The sequence below is a fragment of the Cygnus atratus genome, chromosome 1 (assembly GCF_013377495.2).
Source record: "Cygnus atratus isolate AKBS03 ecotype Queensland, Australia chromosome 1, CAtr_DNAZoo_HiC_assembly, whole genome shotgun sequence".
NCBI lineage: Eukaryota > Metazoa > Chordata > Aves > Anseriformes > Anatidae > Cygnus > Cygnus atratus.
In genome coordinates this window covers 75,325,177-75,352,209 of record NC_066362.1, presented here as the reverse complement: position 1 = coordinate 75,352,209, position 27,033 = coordinate 75,325,177, and the positions used below count along the sequence as shown (strand labels likewise).

The following is a 27,033-nucleotide window of genomic DNA, read 5'->3' as shown; positions in this document are numbered from 1 at the left end:
TGCTTTCTCTTCTGTCTGCTAATAATCTTGGCTTCTTGTTCACTGTCTTTTTCCCCTCTTTAAAAAGACTAGGAAAACAACAGTCTCTTTTTTTTTTTTTTGAACTGAGTTTGCTACAGTGTCTGTAGGACAAATCTTTTGCTTTTTCTTGGCTTAAAAATACCTCTAGTTGGAGGGAAACTATAAATCTAAAATAAAGAAAACTATAGTTTGGCCTTTCTTTCTTGGTTAGGCACAGAGTGATGTAATGAAAGGGCTACCGGGAGGACCAGCGAGATAAATTGTATGGGTTTGAGGACATTTTTTCATTGCTTTCTTGGCTCTGCATTCCAGCCAGCCCCACACTTGGCCAAAGTCAGTCCCCAGCTGCTGCAGCTGTAACTCACGGCTCACCTTTACGTGGGCACTCACCTAAGTGATCATCCCCATCGCGGCTATGCTGAGCGAAGCAGGAGGTCTGGCTGACGAAGGGCTGCAGCCCCGTTCCCTGCTCCCCTGTGTCCAGCCCTGAGCAATCCCACCTTGTTTGAGCTGGTGACCCTGCCAGCTGTGCACAGCTGGAGCACAGCCTGCTCTCGCCCACATCTTCCTCTCCTGGGCAAGCAGGAGCAAAGAGGGGGGCTGGGTTGGAGGCGACCTCAGGGAGGCTGTAGGGTGGTCACACAGCATCTCTATTCCTTTGGTCTTCTGACCAGTGTGGTGGCCCTTTCCCAACCCCTCGTACCCCTTTGGACTGTTTTGGGGCTAATTGCAGCTGCTCGGGGAGCATATAGCTCCAGCTTTTGAGCCAGTAGGTGCGCATATGTCTGGATCATGCTCCCTTGGGGTTCGTGACTAGACCACATCTTCGCAGCTTATACTGTAAAGAGGCAATGACTGACATGCAAGGACTAAAAATAATTAAAAAAAAAAATAATCCAAAATTGGTTTAACCCTACCTAGGCACCTTCTCTGTGTGCTCCGATGTGCAAGTATTAGCATCAAAACTCTGGGTCTAACTCAGTGCTGGCTGGAGCAAACAAATGTTGAGGCGGTGCTCCATGAAGTCAGTGCACAACCCTGTAAAAGTGCTCTTCGAGTCAAAACCAGCTCCTTTATATTCAGACAGAGAAAATGCTCCATGTCAGCCTGGGTTAGCAGACTCTCCTGTTGATTTTGTTTGACGCTTGCTTTCCTGACTTCACAGCACCACTGGGTCTTCAAATTGCATGGTTGTTGTATTGCAAATCCCAGCTGCAATCCTCAACCTGTGGCAAATCCAACAGAGCACATGGTGAAGTGCCCTGCTTAAGCAGGGAGCTGAGGGGACATGTAGTGGTTTACTGGCCCTTTGAAAAGACACTGAGGATGGATTTTGGAAAGTCTAGCCTTCAAAAACATTTCCTGTGCGCTCGCTTTATTTTTCTGTACTAACAAAGCTTATTTTTAAGCTCTGTATCAGTATCCTTGTGTGGAGGCTCTAAGATTATCTGTGCATTTATTAGCACTAACTTCACAGTGTGGGATTTGCATAGGCTTTACAACATTATAACGTGCAATTTGAATTAAAAGTAATAGAGCCCTTGGATAGGAAGTCAAATTCTGAATAGTTAATATGCCACAATTAAGTTTCTCTGTGTCTAGCTAGTAATAATACAAAACTCACAGGGGTATGGAAAGGCTGTTTGGGAACTCAGAAACGTGGAGGTATGTAGAAGGACTTCTTCGCAAATGCTGACTGTCTGAATTGTTCTACTCTTTAAAAAACGATTTTCTTCTCCCTTTTGTCTTGAATAGCACTTCTTTTTTTCTGTGTGGAGTTCATAACTACCCCTTTGCTTGGGATGGATGGTTTTAAACAGGTAAAGCAAAGAGGTGTGTGTGTAGTAAGGTGCTGAAAGCCAACGATGGGTTTTCCCTTCCTTGGTGAGAGTTGACACAACTTCTGAGGACTCAGCCAGAAGCAAAATAATCTGTTGCAAACACTTGAGCTGCAGGCAAGGCTGGGTACAAATCTTATTCCCCAGTTTAGACTCCCTTCGAGGGAGTGGTAGCTGCTTTAGGTCAGTGATTATTTCAATAGTGACCTTTTTGGGAATGTTTGGTGTCACATAAGAAGTTGAAAAAGCTACAGCAAGACTGGCCATTAAAGTGTGGGTTGCACACGCAGGACCGCAGTGTCAGTATAGAAAAATGGTTCCTGGGTGTTGGTTGTATTTTCTTGCTTTCACAGAGGGGTAGTCTGAAACAGCGTGGGGAAGAGATGCTCTCAGGCCCCCTGAATGAGCTAGCAGCTGGGCCCCGAACCTGAAGCCAGAAGCTGGTGGCTTGCCTGATCTCCCTGCAGCACCACTGCCAGGCATCCTTCAGTACTTTGTGTTATTTAAAGGAAGGAAGTTCATGGATTTCTTTTGGCAAGAAATGGCAGACAAATTCAGGGATATAAAGCATTCTAAATTACTCATCTTTTCCACACAAAATTTCTTGAAACATTGTGTTTCTATGAGGCAATCTTTTCTAACGATCCGACGTATCTGGCTTCATCAAAACGTCTGAAAGAATTTTTTTGGAAAGGAGGGCCGTGGAATAAACAGCAATTAAATAACTTTACATCTCTGTCTTGTTTGTATTACCAGGGGAAGAGGAGAGTGATTACTTCTTGGCAAATCAGGCTACACAGAGGAGTTCTTTATGAAAGATTGTAGTAAGTGCCCTTGGGAGTAAGAGTCAGTACTGCAGGCAGGGAGGGAAGATGCATTTACTCAGCTGTGTTGCTGTTGCATATGTGAGGATTAAGGTGGTGTAATGAGCCTGGTAGGAGCTGTGGTAAGCTGGCTGGCTGATTTCATCTTGCAGCAGGTGATCTCTCAGCATGTGGGTCCCCATCTTATATATAAAAAGGGGGAAAATGAATTAACAAAAGGTGGCTTTGCATGTTGGCAGCTCTGTGCTTGAGTTGCATCTCTCTGCAGAAGAGAGCTAGCTGCAGCGGGCTGCTCAGCGCTGTTCACACAGCTCCTGTAAACTCTTCAGCAGTCTGCCTGTCCATTCTCTGCTTTGGTTCTCGTGCTCTTTTGGTTCATCTAGATTCTCCTCCGTGGGCCTCTGTATCATATATAGTCCTGTCTGATGCTTGACTTGACTTGCTCCCCCTTTTAAAATGAGTGCTGTGCAAGTTTGACATCTGCTAGACCTCATTGTTACTGGGGCAAAGGATGTGCTGTGCCTGCGGGGTTGCCTCGACAAATGGCAGAGAAGTGAGGGTATGGCTTGTCATTTGCCAGGCTTTGCAATGAGGTGACTCCCTGGTGCTGCTGGTTGCTACAGTAAAATGTTTTCCCTGGGATGATGATAGTTCGGTGACAGACTTACAGACTCTCTTTACTGTGCACAAGACAGTAAACAGTGAATGAATGGGAAATGACATTTGTGTCAGAGCTCAGTAGCTAAGTTTTTGTGGAAATCAACGTAAAATGGGGCAGTTCATAATGAAGATCTTAATGACTGGCAGCTTACCATCACTAAAGCAATTAATTAAGGCAGCCACTGGGAAGTACTGGGGTATAAATTCAGGACAAGGTACGTGTATTCTTGGGTCTTCCTTTCTACTGTGTCCCCGAAACCAACATTTTTGCAGATGATAACTTGTCCGGTAGGTAAAGCAGTTGTACTTTATTATCTGGTCAGGTATGGGAGGCTATTTTCCCCCATACAAATTCACAGGATTCTTAGGGGATATTTCAGGAAACCTAAAAGCCTTTTCTCTACTTTGAAAGATAACAACTGACACTACCGCTGAAGCAATCTTTCATATTATCTGTGGAAGGTGCTCTAAGGAGAGCTTGGGATTCACCCAGCCCTTCTGTGTAGGGGGTGGGGGGGCTATCTGTGCTCCACCACCTTGCTGAATACCCTCCTGAAGATGGTCCTTTCCCCACTTTACACGGTGGAAAATAATCAGGTGTAGTGATACTGAAGCGTTTTTGGTATGTCCAAAGTTTTACACAGAAGTTAAAAATCGTGTTTTGCTAAATTGCTATATGCGAGGAACGTCCTTATAATAGGATGTTTTACAGAGACATTTTGTCTCCCATTTGTGTGGGATGTCTATGGCTTCTAATATTAACTGTCCCCCATGGGAATGATGGTTATTAGGTGATTTCTAAACGAAGATATGGCACAACGCATACTAAATAGTGCAGTTGTTTGCCACTAGCATCTCATGAGTGGTTCTTTCACATTGAGCTTTCATTTTGGCTCCTAAGTGGAGTTTGTCTCTTTCCTTTAAAAAACAAACAACCTCCCTTCCACAAAACCAACCAAACAGCTAAATATGAAATCTTTATTTACATGTACTTGAGATGAAATACAAACCTAGCTTTAACTGAACTTGTTTATGCTTAGCTGCTACATTGGTCAGGGCTGCTTATTCTTCCATCGGTGTGAAAACAGTGTGGGTGGAGTGGGAAAGCTAATAGGACCAAGCTCAGTTGAAGGCTTGTGGATGAAGGCAGCTGCTTTCTGGGGTCCATGTCCCCACCCGGCTCTGCTTCAGGCTATACTGTGATGCATTTGTCCGCTGGGGTTAATTGTGATTTAGGGCTCATTGTGCTTGCTGGATACCTTTATTTGAGCTCTATCTTGTTCCCCCTACAGTATTTCTTAGCTTTTTGCCGTAAACGTTGTGGTCTCTCTGACACACTGCAGTGCTTGGCACAGCACCCTGAGCTTTTGATGCCAGTGTCCAGCTATTAATAACAGGAGTCAGATTATTGCAGCCGAAGAGAGACTGACACATTACAACGCAGATTGCAGACCGGTGTCCCCTCCGTGCTGCTGCCTCAAGGTCAAGTGTTGCTCTTCACCTGGGGTGTTTGCTGCAGCGGCCGAGCTGTTTGGGTGCTTGTGGCCACACAGGGTTCCTCTGGTGCACGTGTGGGATAAAATGCCCCTGGACGAGCAGGCTGCGATTGCGAGCATGGTTTGTATATTAATACCATAGGGGGGCTGGGGGGAGACACTGCTGGTGACTTTTTAAGCTGTCTTATAGTCAGTCTGGACTTGTTGTGATAGTCTGGAAGGGGAAAATGATTTTGCATCTTGTTGCTTATCCCCCGAATCTTTTGCTCTGCTTGCATCTTTTCTCTTGGAAACATGTGCTTGTTCAAAAAGGAATATATAGCCATCTGTTTCTTGTGTGATTGCTTGGGTTTTAAAAATCTTCCCCTGAAAGTATGTTCTTGTGCTTCCTGATCTAATCATAGGCTACTTCCCTCCAGACATGAAAATTAAATGGTGAAACTCTTTTTTCCTCCCACCCTGTTCAGTACAGACACTGCTTCCTTGGTATTTTTGTCCCTGGTTGGTACAGTCACTGCTTCATTGGTATTTTCCCTGGGAGAAAAACTGTTTTTCTCTTGTTGCAGGACACTGACCTCTTAAAGGAAGGAGAGAGACTGATAGCTAATGAAGTTTTTCCTCTGAGGATAATGCACTGTAATTGTCAGTGGAAGGGTATTCAATGCTGGTGGCAGCATCCTTGCTTACTCCTTAAAGTGCTCTAATAGGGTGGTTATGAAGAAGATTCTTAAATAAAATCAAACTAGACCAGAAAGGCTTGTGGTGGAGTAGGGAAGAGATATCGGCGTTCTTCTTTCAAGGCACAGAAACATTCATTTGTTAGGAAATAACACAGATAAAACTTCTAGACATCTGTCCACTAGCTGCCAGGCACAGAGGGGGATTGGGGCCAGGCTGGTTTGCCAAGGTGGTGGTGGGACATGTTGAGGGGCTGCTTGACCCTGCCTGGGGATGGATGTCCCTCCTGGCTCTGCAGGGTGCTCCCCTTGCCCATCCCAAATGCTTGGCACCTCTGAGGGTAGTCCCTGCTTGCTTCTGGCCCCGAGCCTTCCCTTCTTCTGCACCAGGGATCATTTGATCATACTTCTGCCCCCAAAATAGCTGTATGATACTGAGAGCTCCTTGGGCAAAATCAACCCACGTAGGTTGCAAGTGATCTCGATTATCTGGTCCTCTTTCAGAAGTGCCTCTGGGTTACTTCTGTTCCCAATGAAGCACATGCTTCATGGAGCATGGTGTGCGTTTCTCCTTTCCTTGGGTTAAAGTAGAAAGTGGCTCTGGAGAGGGGTCTTGCTTTCTGTTGCAGCTGTGAGGCACGTGCGTTGGGGAGTTTCTGGTATGCCACAGCGATTTTCCAGGTGTAAGCTCAGTTGCTGCTGTTCTGCTGCTGTTCTGCTCCTGTCCTGTCCACCACCTGCAGGCATGCGGACCCAAGAGCATCCAGTGTTATCTGTGGGTATCTGAAGATGAAAGACAGCTCAGAGAGGAATGGAAGGAGGACAGGGAAAGGGCCTCCTTGCACTTGTAGGTGTGGAGATGACAAACAGCTGCCACCACTATTCATCAGGCAACAGAGTTGACGAACCCTTGTTCTTTATAATTTTTTTTCCTCTCTGTGGCCTTTTGTACCACTGTGACTGGGGTCTTTCTCCTCAGACCCATTTGTTCTCACTGTCCTTCCTGCCCCTTACCTCCAGCATATCTCTTCCCTCCCTTTTGCATCGGTTTGCGGTTTCTCTCCAGTGTTTCTGATAGTGGCCAGACAGGAGTCAACCCATGCGCTGTGTGTGGGGCCAGCCCGTGTGCTTGTGCTGATGGACGGGGCCAGCCCGTGTGCTTGTGCTGATGGACTGGGCCAAATAAAGCCGGGCATTGTTGAGCTCCTGCAGCAGATTTTAGCCTTGCATGAGGCTGATTTGCATGCGTCTCCTCTACCTACATACATAGTAGTGTCTCCCGAAGATGTAAGAATGTGGCACCCAGTCATATCTCTCTCCCTTCTGCCAAATGTGATCAAAATTGACTAGCGAGTCAGAAATTTAATAGGGTGAGGACTGATAGACAACACTACTCCATAAATTGAATTTCCTTTAGAATCCAGGCCAGAAATATGTGGTGAGGGGTTCATGCTGCAGTCATGTGCTTTAAAACTGTGTGGAACAACGTGATTAGTAGAAATGTTATTTTCAGGATTATTTGCAGCGCATATAAAAACACATCTGAATCCTGTTGTGTGCATGTGTATTAGCACATAACCGGCTTAAAAGGGCTGAAACAACTGACGTGTGTATGGAAAAATATCAAAATAAATGTATAAACCTTTTGCTTGTGAAGCTGGCAAAGTATCTGGTTAAGCTGATCTTAATTTCTAGATTTTTTTTTCCTCAAACCTTTGGCTGCCTCTTCTTAATATAAAAAAAAAAAAAAAGATGTATTTTGCTGTTTTACGTGGTAAGTGCTTTTGTTTTGTGCTGTTTGCCTAGCTTCTGCCTCACTTCTCAGCTCTGGAAATGTAGAGTTTGGATGCGTGTGCCTCATTAACAGGGGTTTATAAGTTTGTGTTGTTGGAGCTATTTAAGTTCCTTCTAGGAATGGCAAAGTATTGCTGTGACCAGACTTCAAAGTGAAGGGTGCTTGTAACAGCTGAGGATAACTGAATGGCAGGCATCGTCCTGGAACATGTTACAGCAAGGCCTGTGTGTAAGCCCAATCTTTTCTGCTAAAGGAATGTTCTGTGCTTATTTCTTGTAGAGCTGAGAGGGAAACCAGTATGTGGCAACACCAGTTGGGTTAAGATGACCAACATTGTTACTGCAGGGCCTTTTCTGCATGATGGAGTGTACCAAGGTTGAAGCTGTCTCATAAACCTCCAACCAGGAGGCTCACAGAGGATTTTCTTGGCTTTTTTTTTCATGTGGAGAAGAATAAACCCAAACTGGTGCCTGTGAGAGAGAAAACCCTTCGATAATCTCTTTGTGTTAGTTTATTGATGATCGTGTGACATCCCGTTGTGATCATCTTACCCTAAAAGAGGCAATCCTCTCTAAGAAAGCTGCTGTGGGCTATTGCCCTTCAGTGCCAGGGCTGCTTGAGACGCCAGCTGGTGGCTGGCATTGCTGTGAGGGTAGAAATCTGGAGATCACTGTCTGCCCGGTGTGCACCAGCATTCCATGGGGTTAGCAAAATCCATGGATTTGGTCACCTTCGTGTCAGCAAGCTTGACAGAACTACAAAAGAGGCAGAATACTGACGAGCAGTTTTTGTTGGTATCGAGTTTGTGCTATGGAAAATGTCTTTCAGGAGATTGAATTATCTTATATCTAGTTGCACAGGCTTCTTATCACACCACTTCCATAATGTGGGTGCTGTGGGCATAAGATCTTCAATTAAGTTCATAAAATAATCTTCCATGTCTTCCAGTTACTTCTACATCTCCCACCAGTTGATGTCTATTTTCACAGACCACAGCCCGTTGCTTTGGCTTGCAGAAATCAAGCCATGAGCTAGCTGACAGAAACTGCACAGAGTGGGGCTCTGGTCGGAGAGTGACTCAGTTGCTGATTAATATAAAATTAGTCATAGTCTTAAAATTCTTCCATGCATAGATCATGTCTAGTTCCACTTAAACTCAGATAAATTAGCGATTTGAAAGACGCCGTTTTCACCTTCTGCAGTTGTAATTTCATTATTCCTACTTTTCCCTACAAGTGCTTTGTTAAATGACCTATCTGGTATTCTTCTTCTCTGACTCACAAGATTATAAATATTATTTATAATGATCCCAGAAATTGTTTATTTGATGTGGCATTTGGCGATGTTATCCGTATCCTCCAGTGCTGGTGTGTTGATTTAGTGACATTTGTGTTTGTGCATTGTTCAGATTTACCATTGGGTGGTAGAAAATGTTGCTGTATGATGTTGCAGCTGCTTGGGTCGCTGGGGTTAATGATGTGGTTAGTTTGCTTGGGTCCCTTAGTTTTCACTTCGGGTTTATGCATGTGCCAAAACCTCCAGTTTTGGATCAAAACTTTGTTTTTAAACTCAAGGCTGGTTCCTGCAGACTGGACAAGCACTATTTGGGTTTCAGTTGTGGGTACAGTTACAACCAAAATCAGATTGGTTTGTTAATGTGGATGCTGTGTGTTTTTGTGTGCATCAAAAGATGTGCAACCTTCCAGAAACGAAAAATAAAGATGAGAGCTGGAACATCTGCATTTTCACATGTTCTGTGTAAGTGTGGCTCGCCTGTCCCCCTGTTAGTAAGAGATCTGTTACATGGTCTGCAGCAGCTGGGAAACGTATCCAGGGAGAGGGTGATTTATATGTGAGAGATATTGGGTGTTGATGGGTGGTATTTGGTGTAGACAGGTGATGTATATGAATGGGGGGAAATTATCCAAGCTTTAGCCCCAATTAATTTAATTCAGGTTCAAACTAGACTTTGCCAAAAGGCCTTTTCCAAAAAATTTTACCATTACCATACCAAAGTAAAAGACAGGCATCAAGGACTTTTTCCCATGGAAAATCAGTAGGTCCCCAAAGCATTCGGACTGTTACTGTTTCTTCATTGCTTTGCTGCTTGACTTCAAATCCCTCTCCCACCTTTCCAAGACAAAATGATGACTGGATGTGATCAGCTTGCATTGGTGACTTCCTTAGAAATGTACGTTATTCATATTCCTTCATAAATTTTTGAGTCAAGTTATATGTAGTAGTTTTGATCCATTCCTTAAAGAGAAAAGGGACAGGAAAAAAAAAAGGACAGATGTTCTGTTGACACAGAGAAAAGGCAGAGTTCAAAAGGATCAAATATGCTTCTTAGGAAAGAATCTTCTCAGAAGTAAGCCTTTTAAAAAAAAAAAAGTTGCTGTTCTACAACCTCTCTATGTAACAACCATTGTAAGCTAGGTATTTGCCATAGGAAAGGCTGAAAGTTCTGCAAAAGTAACTCCTAACGTATTTAGATCTGTTGGAAGCTGAAGAGTCAGCTTGCAGAAATGGCCGTGCAGGTCTGGACAAGCAGGAGCCGTGTCTGCGCAGGAGTGTCCAGCTGGCTGCTTCGTAAGCCGATGTGAAGCTGCAGCTTGGCCAAGCTGCTGCAACTGCCCCCAGGCTTTCAGAAAGATGTCCCAGCCACAGCTGGATGGTCAGGCTCTCCTGGGAGACTTGAAGAAACACTCGATCAAGTTTTGTTGCTCAAAGGGGTGTGTGTGGGGGGAGACAAAGGATGGACCAAGGAGGCGGCTTCTTGGCAGAGGAGGCTTCTGCTTGGTACCTCTTCTCCTGGCAGGCTTGTGCAGAACGGGCTGGCTCTCCGAAGAGATCCAAGCAATATGACTTTGAGAAAGCAGAAACTTTCGCAACCCCCCTCTGGAGGGATAAGAGGTCAGGATGTGTGCAGAGCTGTTTACAGCTGGGGAAGCATTAGCTGTTGTCAGATGTTTCCTGGAGAAGCAACTGTGCTGCTTCAAGCTGTGGGCTGAGTATATTACAGGCAGTGTCCTTTCCCATCACAGGGCAGAAAGGCTTGTTTGAATATTCCCAACGGATTTCAGGAAACACTCCTTGTCTGTGAAACTTTGGCCACCATGTCTTACGCTGTCCCCTGCTGCAGCTGAGCTTTGCTGCATGGCTGATGCTGTCCTCAGCAGCCACACCCGTTCTGCCCAGGTCCCTGGCTTCTGTCTGATTTGTTGGTGCTGAAAGAGCCGTGTCCATAGCCTTGATAATAACCTGCTGCATCAGCCTCACCACATCCTCAAGGTGTAAGTGGTCCAAGCGGTCAGCAATCACAAAGCCTTGTTGGCTTGAGCAAGGCTGGCCCTTGTATTCAATTCAGGCACGTGTGTGTAGGAAGCTTAGCTCATCAAGAGCTTTGGGGCCTGAGGGGGTGGTGGGAGATGTTTAAATGCAAGCTGCTTTGAGTTCTGTTGCCTGTAGAAGATGTCACCTGGTTTTCTTTAAAATGTACGAAGATAGGAAGAATGTCATAGCAGCTTTTTAATTTAAACGCAAACATGCAGACATAAAGTGAGTGTGTGGGAAGGAAGAGTGATTTGAATTGTGCTGTGATTACTTGGGTCCCATGTTACAGAGGCATTTTTAGTAGAAAGGAGGGGATCTTTCAGATCTTGTAACTCAAAGCCCTTCTTTCCTTGATCGGAACTGATTAGGCAAAGCTGATCTTTATTTTTATCTGGTAAAGAACATATGTAAATCAGATTATTTGCTTGCAGTACGCTTGATTGCATTCCTCCAAAAATATTCCTGAAGCAGAGCTTCTAGTAGGTACAAAGAAAAGAGACAGTGCTGCTGCTTTTCTGTTAAGCCATGGCCCTAAATACAGCGCAACATGTAAATATTTCAGATAGTAGACATGGGATCATGTCCCTTTTAAATCCAGCCAGTATGTAATTGCGTGCAATTCTGCTTCCTTAATTTGAAAAAGAAATGGACAGCTAATGCAGGAAACCTTTGATTGGCAAGGTAAAATATTACTGTTGAGCATTCGAGATTGTAGGATTAGGATTTGTATTTTCTTCCTGATTAAGAGATTACAGTCTGAAAAGAACAAAAAAAAAATTTGGATCTTGCACCTCTCATGTTTTGCCTTTATTTACATTTGTCTTGCAATACCGTTGCTTCCTTGCAATATTAGAAAGGTTCCTCCAGGGCAATTGTCTTTTACATTGATCTCCGCAAGAAAGCGAGAAAACCTTCTATTTCACATGTTTTGTATGGTCCTGCAGATATTAAATGATCATTCCTTAAAATTGCCTCCTGATTATGAATGTGGTTTTCTGGGAGGTTGTTCTTTGGTACTGAAACTGAACTTACATTGAACTCAGTGTCCGTGGAGAGCTGAGGTCTTGCTGTTGAGGCTGGAGAGCTTGTCACACAGACAAGTCTGCCCGTGTGCTCTCTGGTTGGGCTGTCATACATGCGCTTATTGCACGTGATGTCAGAGCAGCTATTTTCTCTTGGGGGTTCTTGGGTGATAATTCAAGCCAGAGAAGCTCCCCCCTTTTCCCAGAAGTCCCATTTTTCACTCAGTGTCCCTGGACTACAGCCTTCCCGGGATGGTGATGCAGGTTGCAAAGTAAAGCCCCCTGGATCTCTGCGCCCTCTGCAGCCAGGAAAAGCAGGGGGGTGAATGAAATTTGAGGAAGGAAGGAAGAAAGGAAAAAGTAGATTGTATAGACTATTTTCCTAGTAGCCTTCAAGACAGACTGAATCCTTCTGTTAGGAGCTCCCCACGTGGTGCATAAGGTAGTTAGTCCACTTGTGAGAAAAGCATGCAAGGTTTTCCTGTTCTCATTAGGTAGTGAGTGACCGTGCTGCTTGCTAGGGGTGTGGGCTGAGTTTGTGCAACTCTTTACTGTTGAGAAGGAAATGACTAAAACTTTGTCCAACCACAGTAACAAAGAACATCTTTGATTTACCAAAATAGTCATGGTAAGGAGACTTGGGATTAGCCGCTCGAGTCTTGAAGCGAGCACTGCCAGTGCTCCAGGTGGGAAAGAGCGAAGCAACCTGAGGTCTGCGCTCAGGGCAGTGTGACTTGCCCTGCCTCGAAGAGGGGCTTGTGAATCCCTGCCAGGCAGCCCTGGCAGGACTGCAAGGGAGCTTCGTGCCAAGAAGCAGCCAGGACTGCCCTGTGCTGAAAAGCCCTTTGCACTGCAGAAGACAGGATCTTTCCCCTCTGCCCGAGTGCTGCTTTTGGGGTCCTCACAGCCCAGGAATCTCGAAGATGTCATTCATTTGTGAGCCTTGCATGGCTTAGCTGGAGCTGAGTATTTGGAATGGAGAGGAGAAGCTCCATCTAATGATAGGTTTTCCATTTCAACCCATGGTATTACTTTAGGCAGACCTACAATAACACTGTTAATTAACTTTTTTCCCTGGCTTTGTAGTTTTGTACGTGACATACTGCAGTACCCTTTATAGAAACCTCAAATATTTTTCTTTCCCTGCCTACCAGGTTTTGTCTCTTTTTCCATCTGACAGATTTTTTTTTTCCTGTGTTGCACAGGATATAATTATTATGTTGCAGTAGCCTGAAGCCCCGGTCCTGTGAAGGTCTGCTCGCACAGACTTACACGTCCCTGTCCTTTATGTCCTGTGTAAATTTTGTTCCTGGTGCTTTTGTCTAATCTAGTTTAAAATACTGCTCCAAGAAGCAATGAACACCCAGTCATTCGTGTGCCCTGAGACTGCTTATTCTACCGTTTGGCACTTAGACCTAAAATTGCATCTTTTCTGTGCCCATCTCCCATACATATTTGGGCTGAATTCTCCCTGTTTTGTTCACACCTTCTGGATATTGCAGTTGGTCTTTGTTGCCCCAAGTCAACTAGTTAGTCTGACTTTTTAGTCTTTTTTTTTTTTTTTGAGCTTAGTTTGCATTCTGATCACGTTGCTTGCTTGTCCCGAACTTCTGCCAACTGGGCAATACCCATTCTTGCTCTTGGCACGATTTCTGTGCTGAGAGCAGTATCTCAGCATGCCAGGGCAGTGTCCCAGGTGGGATGCACCAGTCATAACTAGAAGAATTACTGACTTTTCTTCTGAGTGATGCATGGTACATTTACAGCAGTGCTCCTGGTTGTTTTGGTCCTTCTACCATCAGTATTTCACTGAGCACTCATATTTGAGTTAGATTTTTATGTCTCTTTTAATGGGAGCTCATGTAATTGCCTAGGTTTGGGAAATAAAACTCTAGACCAAAAACAAAATAGTTCCAAACTTCCCTTTGCATTTCACATTTGAAACTTATGTAGAACCTTCTCCCAGAACAATTTTGTCAAGCTTCCCACACAAAATAGCTTTAGACGTGTGTATCCTTTGTGATGGTGGGAAGGAGCTGCAGGGTTGGTTTGGTACTCTGTGCTGCACTGACTTCCTCTGGCTTTTCTTCGCACTCAGATCTCTGGACATCCAACTCTGTGGGGTGCTTGGGATTTTTAGAGGTTGCAGTAGTGAGAAGAAAGTCTTTGCAAGTAGTCGTTCACCTTTGCTTTGTGTTATACAGGTGTGATCAGCTGGGGAGGTGGGGGGGCAGGCACAGACCAACCATTTAATGTACAAAAACCGAGAGAGGATGTTGCTGGGTATTACTAGGAATAAACAAGCTCATTTTCTGTTTTTACATCAGTTGTCATCCTTTAATTTCTTGGTACTGTTTTTTTTTAAATGCTGTTATGTATGTCATCCATTGTGCTTCCTGTGTTCTATGTCACTTTATCATCAATTTTTGTAAGATATCACCATTAAGTCTCCTCAGACTTTGTAGCAATTAATTAAATCCTTTTTCTCTTTTCAGTGTCAGAAGTTTATATGGATCAGTGTTATTGGCTCTAGAGTGACAGGGGAGATCAACGTTAATTCTGCTCGCCTGGGTGAGTAGCCTCGCCTGGGTGACTGACCTAATGGCTCACTCCTCACTATAAATGTCTCTAACATCTACATATCTGCTGTTTTTTTTGTTGTTGTTGAGAACTTACACAACAGCTACTATAGGCTTTTATTTCAAATGATATTATGCTGCATTACAGCTTCCAGCAGGAGTTGTAGATAAATGTCATGCTACTTCTGCTTGTGTAAATATTCATTTATTTGGTATCTTTTAAAGGGTAGTCATCACTTACACAGTCTGAACTGCTGTTTAGGTCCAGGGAAGCTTTCCACAATTTAAAGATAGTGGCTTTCAAGTTTTAACGTGGACCATGGCAAGGTAGTAAAGTATATTTTGGTTATCCAAGAAATAAAACTGAAATGACTGCTGGAGTCATTCTTGCTGCATACTGTGGGCTCAACAAGCAATGCCAGTGCTTCAGTAGGGGGCCCGCTGTGCTTGCCATGCCTGCGTGACATGGCTGTGCTGTGCATGTGCAGTTAATCTGACTCGACAGGTCTATGGCAATGTGCAGAGAAACTGCCCAGGGCTTTCAGATTACTGTGGCAAGTTTATGTGGAAACACATTTGACAGAATAGACTATCTGTTGCATTAGCTCTTGGAAATGGCCCAGTTTAGTAGACTTCAAGGTGTGGCATTTTGCATTCAGTCTAGACTGATTTGATCCAAGTAGCCTAGTGCATGTCAGAGCTGGCAGTCTTGTTTTGGGGATGGTTATCCCCTATCTACTTTGTTTTGGATATTACAGTGCGATCTAGCAATATAAAGGGCTTGAGGCTCCTAAATTCCAGCTGGTTCTTCTCTGAGAGAGCTGGGTTGAGTTGCTGCATCCACACTTCAGCCATGCATTCCATGGCTGGGCTACACTCACTGTGTACCACCGCCTCTGAGGTCCCAGCTGGTGGCTGGGCCTCTCCTTTTGACTGGTGCCGTTGCTGTGTTTCACACCCTGTACATCTGCTGTTTCACACCCTGTAGATCTGTACAAGACCAATGTCCACTAGCACATAGCATCCTTAACCTTGGCTTGCTACTCCTCAGTTGCCTGCAGTGTGTGGGGACTGGCATCTCATTCAAGGTATTTTCCCTCTTCCTGGGTCTCTGACCTTTCCCACACTGCATGTGAGCGCTCTCTTGGATCCACAAGCTGCCTGGAGTCTTGCATGAAACCTGGAAAGAAGTGGATATTGCACCCTGTTTCCAGGAACCCTAAAATCCAGCACTAAAAGCTTTTATTTCCCAGGCGTTTAATCAGTGATTTGATGGTTCCAGGGAGCGGTTATCACCTATTGTCGTCCTATCCTGGTCACGTTTCTTTAATTTTATTGCTGCTTATCAGAGTTGCTGGCATTGCACTCCAGCTGGCCTGGTGCTCCAGCTGGATTTGAATGGGTCATGGCTGTAAAAACATCATTAAAAGCCTGACATTGGCTGGCTGCCTCATTCTGCTGGATGTGTGTTTGGAGATTTTCAGTCTGCTGGCATCACCATGTGAACGTCTTGCCTTTGTTGGACATCTCTGCATCCTCGCTTTTCAGATGCTGTGCCGATTTCCCTTCCCCAGGAGTAGCCAGAATTATTGGGACTTAAATCTTTTATCCTACCTGTCACTTGTGCTGTTGCTCTGAGAAGAGGTATGTGTCTGTATCCATCTCAGGTGCTCTTGATCCTCCTTTCTCCATTCCTGCAGCTCGAGTACCAGTGTGTTTCTGCTGTTTGGAGGCTTTCTGCTTGAGCTAGACCCGTTTCTTTCAACAGTCTGTCCGAAAAGCTGGAACAGATTTCTCCTGCTGCTATTTGCTTTCACCATCAAATAAGTAAATAAAAGCCTCTCCTAATACGACATCCCCAAATCCTTCCGACTTGGCGCTGGCAGGAATGGCAGGCTGTGCTACAGGCTGCTGCCTGCTGCTCTGAACGGGGCAGATGAACAACGGGTTTCCCACTGCACTGCCCCACATTCAGCCCCTGATGTCTCTGCTCGTCCATGCACCAATGTGTTTTGGGTGAGGTTTCGGTGTCACACATTCCCATCCTGTTATTCCCAAGCATGCATTCATGTTAAACATGGTACTGATGGCCTTTATGTAGCACTTAGTGTGGCAGCGTGTATAAATAATCTGGAAAAGATAAATGCTTTTCACTAAGTCTTAGCGGGCAGAGCTGCTTTGGTGTGGTGCCATGAAGATACTATTCACAAGTAGCCAGACTAAATCACACTCCCTGTGGCTGCTGCTCTTTCCTTGCGCATTCTCTGCAGGTTTTTGGGTACCTCCTTGCTCTGCCAGTTCCTGGGGCTGCTCTGAGTCAGTCTGCCCGGTGCGGCAGCGTATTGTCTACATGTCCAAAAGTGAGATGGAGTGTGCAGAGGTCCATCAGGGCCAGGGAATGGGGTAGGCATAGGGCATGGCACAGCTGGGACTGCCGCAGCCACAGGGCATGGAGGGCAGGGATGCTGCCTTCACGTTACCCAAGACCGCTGCATACCAAAGGGTGCAGTGCAAGATGAAGTCCCTCGTTTGTAGGAAAAGTGGCCCCTTTCCCAAACCCAGTGTGTTATCCAAGCGGTACCAGGGCATGAAAGGATGTGGAGATGCTGATGAAGGAAGGCCATCTTTTTGCTGCTAGGTTCAGTATGGGTTAAGCCCATGAATCTATTAATTTATTTTTGAGTTAACGTTTTGCTTGTGAGAATGACGCCCCCGCCCTCATAAGCCCTTCATATGAAAAATGAACCTCAGGCCGGAGGGAATGGGGAAGGAGCGTGTCACCCCTGGCATGTGGTGATGGGTAAAGGAGGCAGGTTTTTTTTTGTTTTTGTTTTTGTTTTTTTTGCTGCTTACAGAAGGCAGTTTGTGTTTTTGTGCCTTTACTCTGACATTTTATGTGATGTGGTTTGGGTAATGTTAAAGTAACTTAACGTTATGTTTACCCACAGTACTGCTGGCAGCTCTCTAATATACGTAAATATCTCTACAGAGAGAAAGGGAGTTGTATTTATCCATAAATAGTTAGCATACTGCCCTGTTTATCTTGCATGTGACCTCTCTGTTGCACAGGGCCTTTCCCTGCCTCACCCCACCTGCTCCTTTTTACTTACTTGACTTTCCCAGTCCTGACAGTTGCTTTATATTCAGAAAATATAAATTCATCCCCCACAAAGCTTTCAAATGTAATTTTATTTCTTCCTTTACTTCTCTGAGAAATTCTTTTTGCTCTCTTCAAGACTGAGAATGTATATTTTCCCTGTTTATTTAGGCACGCTTATTTTGTCTGTAGAAACTTGGTCAAATGATGTTTCTTTATGTGAATTTATAATCCTGTGAGGTTTGTGTATTGTGTATCTGAGCTGAAAGAAGATTGTCCAATCTGTTTTAAGATGTCCCACTTTCTGAGTATTGTATCTCATTAGGAATACGGCTGGCTGTTTGCATGGCTTTTTTCTTTCCTTCAGTACCTTGGGGGAGAAAATATCTCATTGCATCATGATAATAATACTTGTTACTTTGTTTCTGCCTTCAAAGAACTATATAGTTATGAATTAAATAATTTCTGTAACATTGTGTAGCAGTTTATAATCATTATTTGCCCCATTTTACAGATGGGGAATATGAGCAAGAATTCAAGTGACCTTAGGCTGTGAGAGGAGAAACAAAATCAACCAGAGTACCCAGCTCCCTGACTTGTACTAGAGTAGCACCACACCTTTCTTGTTTAAATTAAAAAAAAAAAAAAAAAAGAGGGAAATAAAAGTTTGATTCCCATCAACAACAAAAGGAAAGGGAGAGATGTTTATCTTTAATCATCTTGCCTAACCTTGTTAACTACTTAGTTAAGTGCAGCAGTTGTTGGTGGTGGTTTTTTGTTGCTCTTTTTAAAAATAAAAATAAAAAAAATGTTGTTTGACTGATGTGGCTGTCGCATTGCAGCGTGTGGTTGGAGGTATGCGAGGAGATGTCTGGAGTTTATGAAGCTGAAGTGGCGTGTGAACTGCCAGGGCTGCTGCGGAGGGAAGAGGTCGTTCGCTGCTGGTTGGGCAATCTCTCTCTGTTCCTGCCCTCCTGTTCCCCTCAAGCCAGGAGCAGTGGAAACCTTCTCTGTAGTAGTTGAAAGTATTTTTTCCTCTTGTTTGCCAGCAGAGGCTGGGATGGGAAAAGTGAAGCATCCTAGATGGGGGTTGTGTTATTGCACAGCGAGTACAGAAAATAATCCTTGCCTCGCCTGCCATGTGCCATGCTGGGATTTTTGTTTTCCCCTTGTGGGCTTAAGTGAAAGTTGTTAGCTCAGGGTGGTATCTGGGATGTTATGGAGCAGTCCTGCATGTTATTGTCACAATATTGATGAATTCAGTTAAAACTCCTCCCCCACCGTGAATTTTGATTTTTTTTATGAAATCTAGAAAAGGTACTTTGGAGTACTGGTCAGCAGTGGAACAGTTTAGCCCCTTTGGGGAGGACAGATAATCAGCTTGTTGAAAAGCAGCTTGGTGCAGAGGAATGGAAACCATGTGAAGAATTTCATCTTTCTTTGGAAAATTTCTTGGCTGCTCCTCCACAGGTTTCCGACGTTCTCTGTCCGCCTTCAGACGGCTTCAGATGTCTTGTTTGATAAACTTTCTGATGAAAGTCTTGCATGACTGACTTCAAGCAACTTTATTCTGGGCATGCCCTGCTAGTAAAGGCGGTGGGGAATGCAGCTGTCTTCAGCCATGTGCTCTATCTGGGAATGCAAAACTGCCAAGCCTTTTTAGGGGCTCAAGATTTAACTCCAAGAATATATTTAGTTTTCTGTTTTGGATGAGTGGGACAGATATCCTGATGCCTTAGATGAGATCTGCAACGACAGACAACGGCACCCAGGTATCGCAGCCAGTATTTTTTTTTCTTTCCCTTTGCCGAGAGAGAGGTTGGAGTCTTGTTTTGAGCTTCTACAATCACATCTGTGTTGGAGTGTGCTTGCAGCACCTCTCCTGAAGGCATCATGGGGCTGGTCACCTGGGAACATGACAGCTTTGGATCTGGCCTGTACTCATGTCTTGCTGGTACCTCACTTGTACATGCTCCCTTCCAGCACTGAGCAGAGCTGTCCATTGCCATGGCATGCTCGCAGGGCTCCCATTTCATCTGGTGTTTCACATGATGCCCAAATTCCTGATTACTTGTCAGCTGACCTTTTTGAGGAACTGAATGTGGCTTATCCTGAATCTGGATGTTTCTCCCTCACTGGGCTTGGAGAGCCCTCAGGGTTGGGTTGGGACCTGAACTTTGCAGCAGAGCAGCTGGTATGCAGGCTTTCACTCACTCTTCACTTGCAGTGTGTGTGCTTGTGTTTGTCTTCATGTCTTCTCTTTGTTATCTGACAACTTCTCTCCCTAGACTTGGATTTCAGTTGCTTCAGCAGCTCAGCATGTGGGGAGCTGCGTGCTTGCCTTGTTTTTGCCTTGTTTTGCCTGGTTTTGTTCATGAGATAGCTTTTTTTTTTTTTTTAAACTCTTTGACATGTTCAGGGCAAGTTGCTTGGGTCTTGCTGATAATCCTTACCAAAGAAATTTTTGGCAATACTTTAGTATCTCTGAGTGTTGATTAGGTATTTGAAATTAAAAGAGGGAGGGAGCTACTTGACTATCCAGATACTTCTTCCTTCTCTTTTTCCCCCTGCAGTGAAAATTCACCAAAACCCAGGTAACTTCTCAGCTGTGAGAAGAGAACTGTTTCCTTCAGCTCAGCAGAGCCATGAGAGCTCAGTGCTCACATGGCCCTTTGCATCGGTTGCTCCTTGGGGCACCATCACTCCAAGATCCAACGCAGGAGATGAAGAGGACTTTTCCTGCTGTCTCCTGCTTGAGGCTGCCGTTTGCAGTTGTGCCAAGCATGAGAACTGAGGAGTGGTTTGTTTTTGTGTTGTTTTTTTTCCATTCATGTTTCCTCCCAGCTGTTTCTAAGCAGTAAAGAGAAAGGAGAAGCTGTCAGATATCATGGGTTGTGATTACAAATCACAAATATCATTGGCATGCAATGGAGTAGGAACAAAGCATGGAAAAGGGAAGTGGGAGAGGGGTCATCAGGTTGAGCAGAAGGAAAGAAGCAGTGGGAGATGGCATCCAGAAGGTGATCTGAAGGAGGGATAAAATTGTGGTCATTGGGAAATGGAAGGCAGTGGGTACCTGAGCCAGTGTGGTTCCCCACAGTGAACTTGATTACTGTCAGTCCTTGTTTTACTTGCATAGCCAAGAAATTCTAGTCTGAAATAACATAAGTGAACACAGGATATTTCTTAACTGTTAAGAGCTTAAAATTGCAACTTCTATGTTAAACTTGCCTGTCCAGCTGCCCAGATCCCCACACCCTCACAGGCAAGCCTTGCCGTATAGCTCAACTTTTTGACTCTTCATTCTTACAGTTTTACTTGGAGTGCAATTTCTCCGCTAATGTAACTCTGGGACTTGGGTTTGTTTTAGGAAATGGCAAGAGTTTTTGTGACAAGTGATGATCTTTATGGCAAAATTGAGTGGTGAGGGTGGACATAAGGTAAGACAGAGGACCTCGGGAAGGAGCTCGCTCCACTGATGGCATGTCTCACCAGCAACAATGGCAGTAGTGACAATGTGGGTCACACTGGCTAAAAGGAGAGATGGGCCTAAGCAGGAGCTATGTGTTGAATAACCCTGAGCCATCTCAACTTGTTTAAGGGAGGTTCAGATCCATATGGCATAAAATTGATGTTTGTCTCAGGTCTGCTTATCTCCCAGCCAGCACATGCATGCATGCTTATTTGAAACAAACAAAATCCCAGATGTTCTCTTATCTGAAAACCAGAGATTCACCTGAAATTGTTTTTTCAAGACATGAGAGCTTTTTGGGTAAAGCTGTCCGTCTGCAAGCATTTTCCAGGACTCATCACACTTTGAAATCATGGTATTAAAATAATTGCCTTTGAAATGCAAGGAGGGTCATGTGCCCTACATCAGAAATTCCTCTTAGTACTTATTAATCTAGCATGTAAATGTCATGGCTTACATCCACAGGGTGTTTGTATTGAATTTTTAGCTGTAACAGTATCTCTTACTCTTCAGAATAAATGCCATATAATCTGGTTATGAGCAATACTCTTAATTTAGATACCAAAAATAGGACATAGACAGATCTGAGTTACTGCAAGCAGGAGAGCAAATAACCTTGCCTCATGAGGGGAGTTCAAATTCAGTCGAATCATCTAGTGTTCAATATAATGAATGGTAAGAGAGAATTGTCTGTTTCATTGGGGTGGCACAACAATTGCCGTATCTTTCTCTTCTCTTTGGCTTCTCTGAAGGCCTGATTCTCCTCTGTCTCACCTCTGTTATACCTGTACTGGGGAGTATAAAGAGGGGTTAGGTTGGGAAACATCCTTTTTTCTCCCTCCACCCCACATCCCCTTCCCCCAGTAGGTCAGTGCACACTGATTTGAGGTATATAAAGCAGTAGGAACTCAGGCTTATCCCCCACCACAAAGCCCCTGGTTTCAGGGAGAAGGGGACTTGCACCCTACAAGTGCAGCACTGATGAGGACACAATATGCATTTTGGGAGGAGAATCATCCTTACTCTGCAGCTGGGCATCATCCAAGAGGCTTGAACACTTGAAACACCTTCATCACTTAACCAAGCCACCAGTCCTATGCCTGGAGGGGGTCATCAAGATGCTGGGACTTTTACCAAATGTTTTCTTTTCTCATGCATTTGGCAGCCCTGAATCACTGAGTAATTTTTGTTGAATTTTCAATATGGACTCAAGGTAAGTGATAACAGCGGTTCTATGTAACCTTAAGTAAATCTTACCTAGAAATATCCTGATAAAGTAGTTGCTTTTCAGTGTAGTCATGGTGTCACACTTAACCAGAGTAATCTGAAGCAAGATTGGTTTTGATGAAAGTGAATGTGTCTTTGTGGCAGATTTGATTTGAGTTTTTAACTGTTGTTTCCCTTGAGTACCAACACACATGCCTTGGTGGCTGTGCTCTGATAGTCCTTTTAAATGGAGAAGGAAGAAGGATTGTAGCCACAATGACCTGGATGCTTATGGGGACTTGGTCCTGTTCAGTTTGTGGCAGAGATCACGTCTGGTGGCTCGTGGACTAAAGTGAGTCAATTTGAGGAACGCTAGTATTTCACCATGGACCTTATTAACAGAGTGCTGATGTTACTGAAAGCACCCACAGGTTGTACAGAGCTAGCAAGATCTTTACTTAGAGGTCCTGTTTTGGCCAGTTAATCAAACAGGCACCCAGTGTTAAGCATGTACCCAGTACCACTGACTTCTGGAGTATTAGGAGCATGCTTATTGTCAAATGTGGGTTTATGCAACTTGCTGATCTCAGGTCTGGGTGGGTCTTGCTGAAAGGATCCTGTGCTGCCAGAGAGATTGTCTCTGTTCCAAGCTGTGGTTCAGCTAGGCTGTCAATCCAATACAGGGGGACCAGACTGTAAACACTGTGAAATGCTGATCTAGTATAAAGCCACTTAGCTGATAAGAAGCTGCTCAAAATATTTTGAACGTTGAATTCTGCTCTGGGAGTGGGCAGCCACTCCTAGCTGTGCTCATGAGGCTCAGTGCCAGGGGTGTTTTGGCTGGTTTGCCTGCCGGGTTTGCTGCTAAGCAAGACTTGATGTCAAGACTTGATGCAACACCCTGGGTGTTGTGCTGCCTGAGGTCCACCAGGCAATGACAGTGGTGAAGCAGCCTTGGTGTGGTCATGCATCTGGGCAGTTAACAATCCTCTCCTGTCCACATGAAGATAGAAAATAGCCTTGTACATCCCATCAGGTGCTGCAGCATTGTGGGGAAAATGAAAAACTAACTGATGGCTGCTCTGGTGCCCTTCGTATCTGCTCCAGGCTCACAGTAGGGGATGAAAATGTTTCAGGTGGAGGATGCCACACTCTGTCACATCTCTGGTTATCTGGGGGGATGGCCTTGTTGACTGTCAGCATTTTAGACCCACGTCTTGCAATGGTGCAAAGGTGGTCTGTACTTGCCAGCTTCCAAGTTTTCATAGGAGCCTCTTTGTGGGTTTGGTGCTTTTCTGTGCAAAACCTTGGCATGGATTTCTGTTATCGCTGTCTTTCCTTTTCTCCTTCTGCTTCTGATCCTTCTCAGTACGACAGTTTAGAACTGTTTACTGCTTTCCTTGCAGATTTGGTCACATTCAGAAGTTAATATGTTTGCGTCCTATGAGTAGATGATCTGGCCTTGCCCTCATGTGCATCTTCTGTGTCTTGGACTCATCTTAGCCTGTCTCATCTGCATGGCCCACATTGTGCAAATAAAGGGCTCTTCACATAGGGACTGTATGCAGCTGTGTTCGTATTTGTAAGAGCTCTGCCAGGCTCCAAGCTGTGCCACAGCACCCTGGGCAGAGCAGTAGAAGCAGCAATGTGCACAGAGCAGTGAGAACATGGTATCATGTGCTCTGGATGGTCCCCATGAGTGCTCGTCTGGGTCAGATGTCTGGTGCCACAGGGTTTTTGGGCTGCCAGGGTCTCATGTTAAGATTATGCTTCCCTGTTGAGTGGGGTGTTTGTCAGACAGTAATAATCCTCTGTCATTAAAGGTAGGGGTAGCACTGCTCTGAGTAACTGAAATAACTGCCTGTTGGGAGGATGGGAAAGAGAAGCCTACCAATGCTGCTACATCAGGAGAAACCATTAATGTAGACAGTTATGATGGCAAGAAACCATGTACATACATGACAAGTAGTAGTAATGGACATGGCTGTCTCTTTTAATGTTCCTAGTATCTGATAAGTTGTCAACATCTGTTAATTTCTGCTACTGCAAAATAAGTAGACAGTTCTGTTGTTTGCATTATTAAGAGTTCAGTTGTGTGTAATTTACGATGTCTTATGACAGCTGAAGTGAATGCCATGATCCACACCGTGGAGATACGGCTGAATTACTATCTCGTCTCTTACCTAGAACAAGTTTGGAGCCTTGCTTATGTTATAGTAGGAGAGGAACCCCATGCAGTCCTGTTGCTGTCACTAAGTATTGCATATGGCTCTTTGGAGCGCTGCACAGTGCTGGGTCGCTGGCCGGCAGCCACACCAACTTCTTGGGATCTCATCAGGTCTTGCAAGCAGAGAAGCGCCAGGCTGGGCCACAGTCCTTGGACGAGAAACCTGCAAGGTACACAGACAGTGGAGATGTCCTTGTGGTGCCGTATGTGTACTGGCACGTATGCATGCTGGGTGTGTTTCTCTTTTTAAATTGTGACTTGGTGTTGTCATGCTTCATGAAAGCTATGTGTTAGTTTTTAGTGTTAGTAGGAAATAACATTTGATTCTCCTCTCCCCCCACTGTGCTAAATGATTGGAAGATGAGTTGCTTGAGATCTGCAGACAGGTAGAGTGTTGATTACGCATAAGATACCCATTGCTCAGCCACAGGTTGAGTACCCATCCGTGCTAAGCGTGGCCTTGGTAGCAGTGTGGAGATTCCCAGATGCTATTTCTACGTGCAGCACTGTCTTTCTCCCTGCTGCTGAGAAGATCCCCTGCAGTCATCTCCACCATAATGACTTGCTAAGGGGTGATTGCACAGGCAGATGACCAAATGCTTTCCTTGGATGGGCCAACCCATTGAAATAGCAGTAAAGGCAAAGTGACAGGACTCCCAGCTCAGGTGGGCAACTTTTAGTCTAAGCCCTTCAGGGTAAATGTGGTCTAGCTAAGGTGTTTCTTGTGATTTAATACCCAGTTTACTTAATCTTTATGCCTGTCTTCAGCAAGGTTACCTCTCCTGAGCTGGGCAGCTGGAATTAGGAAAATACTGTATTTCTTTTTGTTGTTGCCAGATTGTTGTGTAGACGTTCAATTGTCATCTCCCCCTAAACTGGAAATTTTGTGCTTGGACCACTCCGCTGTAGCATTGGGAAAAGCCTTGGTACGCAAAGCTGGTGTCACAGTCCACAGGCTCCTTCTCCTTAAACACAGAAGTTTTTTTTATAAACCATAAGCAACTCTTCCTTGAATAACATTTAAATAGGTTTGCAGAAGCTTCAAAATGGGCACAAATGTGTCAGAAATGTGGCTGAATATTGACATTTACTTGACTGATAGCTAATCCTTGGCTGAGGAAAATGGAATGGCATTTAAGCAGTTGTCTTGTTCATGTTATTTCCCCAATTCTTTCTTTAGGCACAATAATGCAATGCAGGCAATTAAAATCCTTCTTATTTGAAGGTTTTCAATTAGCTGGCATTACTTCTTCAGATCTTACAATCTGTAAAATAGAGCGTATCTCTTGATACAACTTCATCTTGTATAGCAGTGCACTTTATTTTTAAAGACAATTTAAATAGAATGGGGGGGGGGGAACACAACAAACCAGAGCACAGAAATGGCAAATCAGTATTTGTGGCATTTCTCAGAAGCTAATTAGGATTATCTTCTTAAAAAGGCAGATTCTTTTGCCTGCAAGTCAAGTAGAAGAGCAAGAACTGATATTTTAATAAAATATTATTGAAGGCCTGAATGCATTTATGATCCTTGAGACATTTACAGGAAACAAAAGCTTGCTATTCAGAACTGTCAAAAATTTTAACAAAGGGCAAAAAGCAAATCTGAGAGGCCAGCTGCATGGTTCAGATACCTCCACTTCCAAAGTTCTGGTTATTACCACATTGAGACACCTGATCCTGGCCAGGTTTTTTTCTTTTGATGAATATACCTATGATACTTTTCAGTTTGACGTTGTATGTTGAACTAGAATTTAGATAAACTGGAGTGGTGATTGCCATTTTTCATTCTTAAACATATGGCCAGATGAACTCTCTTCCAAAAATTTATCAACAGTTGACTAAAAGTGAGACCACAGCTTTCTCAAAAATCTGCCATGTGAGCAATGCATTTGTTTTAATGTATTTTCACTGAATTGGGAGTTCTTCTGGATGTTTTCCCTCTCTCACTTCCCAACATCGGGGAGTTTGGGCTTCTGTCAAAGACTTCTAAATTTAGCGTGAAAATAGCATTGGAAAACTTGGGAGATCCAAAGATAGTTTGCTGGGAAAGGCCAGTAACAGCAGGAATAGTTGTGCAGAACTTTGTCCCGCTTTGGAGGGTACTACTTTGGCATTTCTATAAACTTGTGTTGAAGGCAACAGATTTAATGTTGTTGCTGTACTTTCTACTCGGATTGTATTGCAGTATGTCTTATGCTCAGATCAGAAAACCCTTTTTTTTAGTTTCTTATCTTCACTATTTTTTAAGGTAAGACATGTTCCAATAGGGAGAATTATTTCTCAATGGAAAATAATATAATGAAACTATATTTGTAAAAGCTTTAACAGCAGTAATCTTGCACTTAGATACATAACTTTCAAGTGTTCCTTGTACTTACGTGGATTTCCACCAACTTCAGCAGGGCTTACTGTTGAACTTGCAGCTTATTTGTACACAGTATATATCTTCAATTGATCGAGTGAGACTGTTTCCTTGGGTAAAGCAGGTAAATTGTACAGTGAATTGGAGGAGCAGACAACTTTTGCAAACTTGAGTGTACAGTTGCAGTGGCTGGCCTTAGAAGTTTGTCCTAGAATAGTCTTTGTGTTGTAGCATTCAAGTTAGAGCTTTCTGTGGTCTTCCTTTTTAGACTTCATGTTCAAAACTTGGTAATAACAGCATTTTTTTCAGTAACACAGTATTTCTAGGGTATTTCAGTCCTTCAGAACTGTAGTATACCAATGGTGAGCATGTTGATATTGATGCATTGAAATTCATTTGCCAAAGTGACAGAATTTACCAA

General features: G+C 44.1%; 1 protein-coding gene across 50 annotated transcripts in view; it reads left to right on the top strand.

Moving 5' to 3' along the window:
• Positions 1-27,033, top strand: part of PPFIBP1 (PPFIA binding protein 1) — a 110,288-nt gene that overhangs the window by 16,259 nt on the left and 66,996 nt on the right. For all 50 annotated transcript variants that reach the window (XM_035540881.2, XM_050712364.1, XM_035540913.2 and 47 more), the window contains one exon: positions 14,162-14,237. The gene's annotated coding sequence lies outside the window, so the exon portion shown is untranslated. The remainder of the gene's footprint in view (positions 1-14,161; positions 14,238-27,033) is intronic.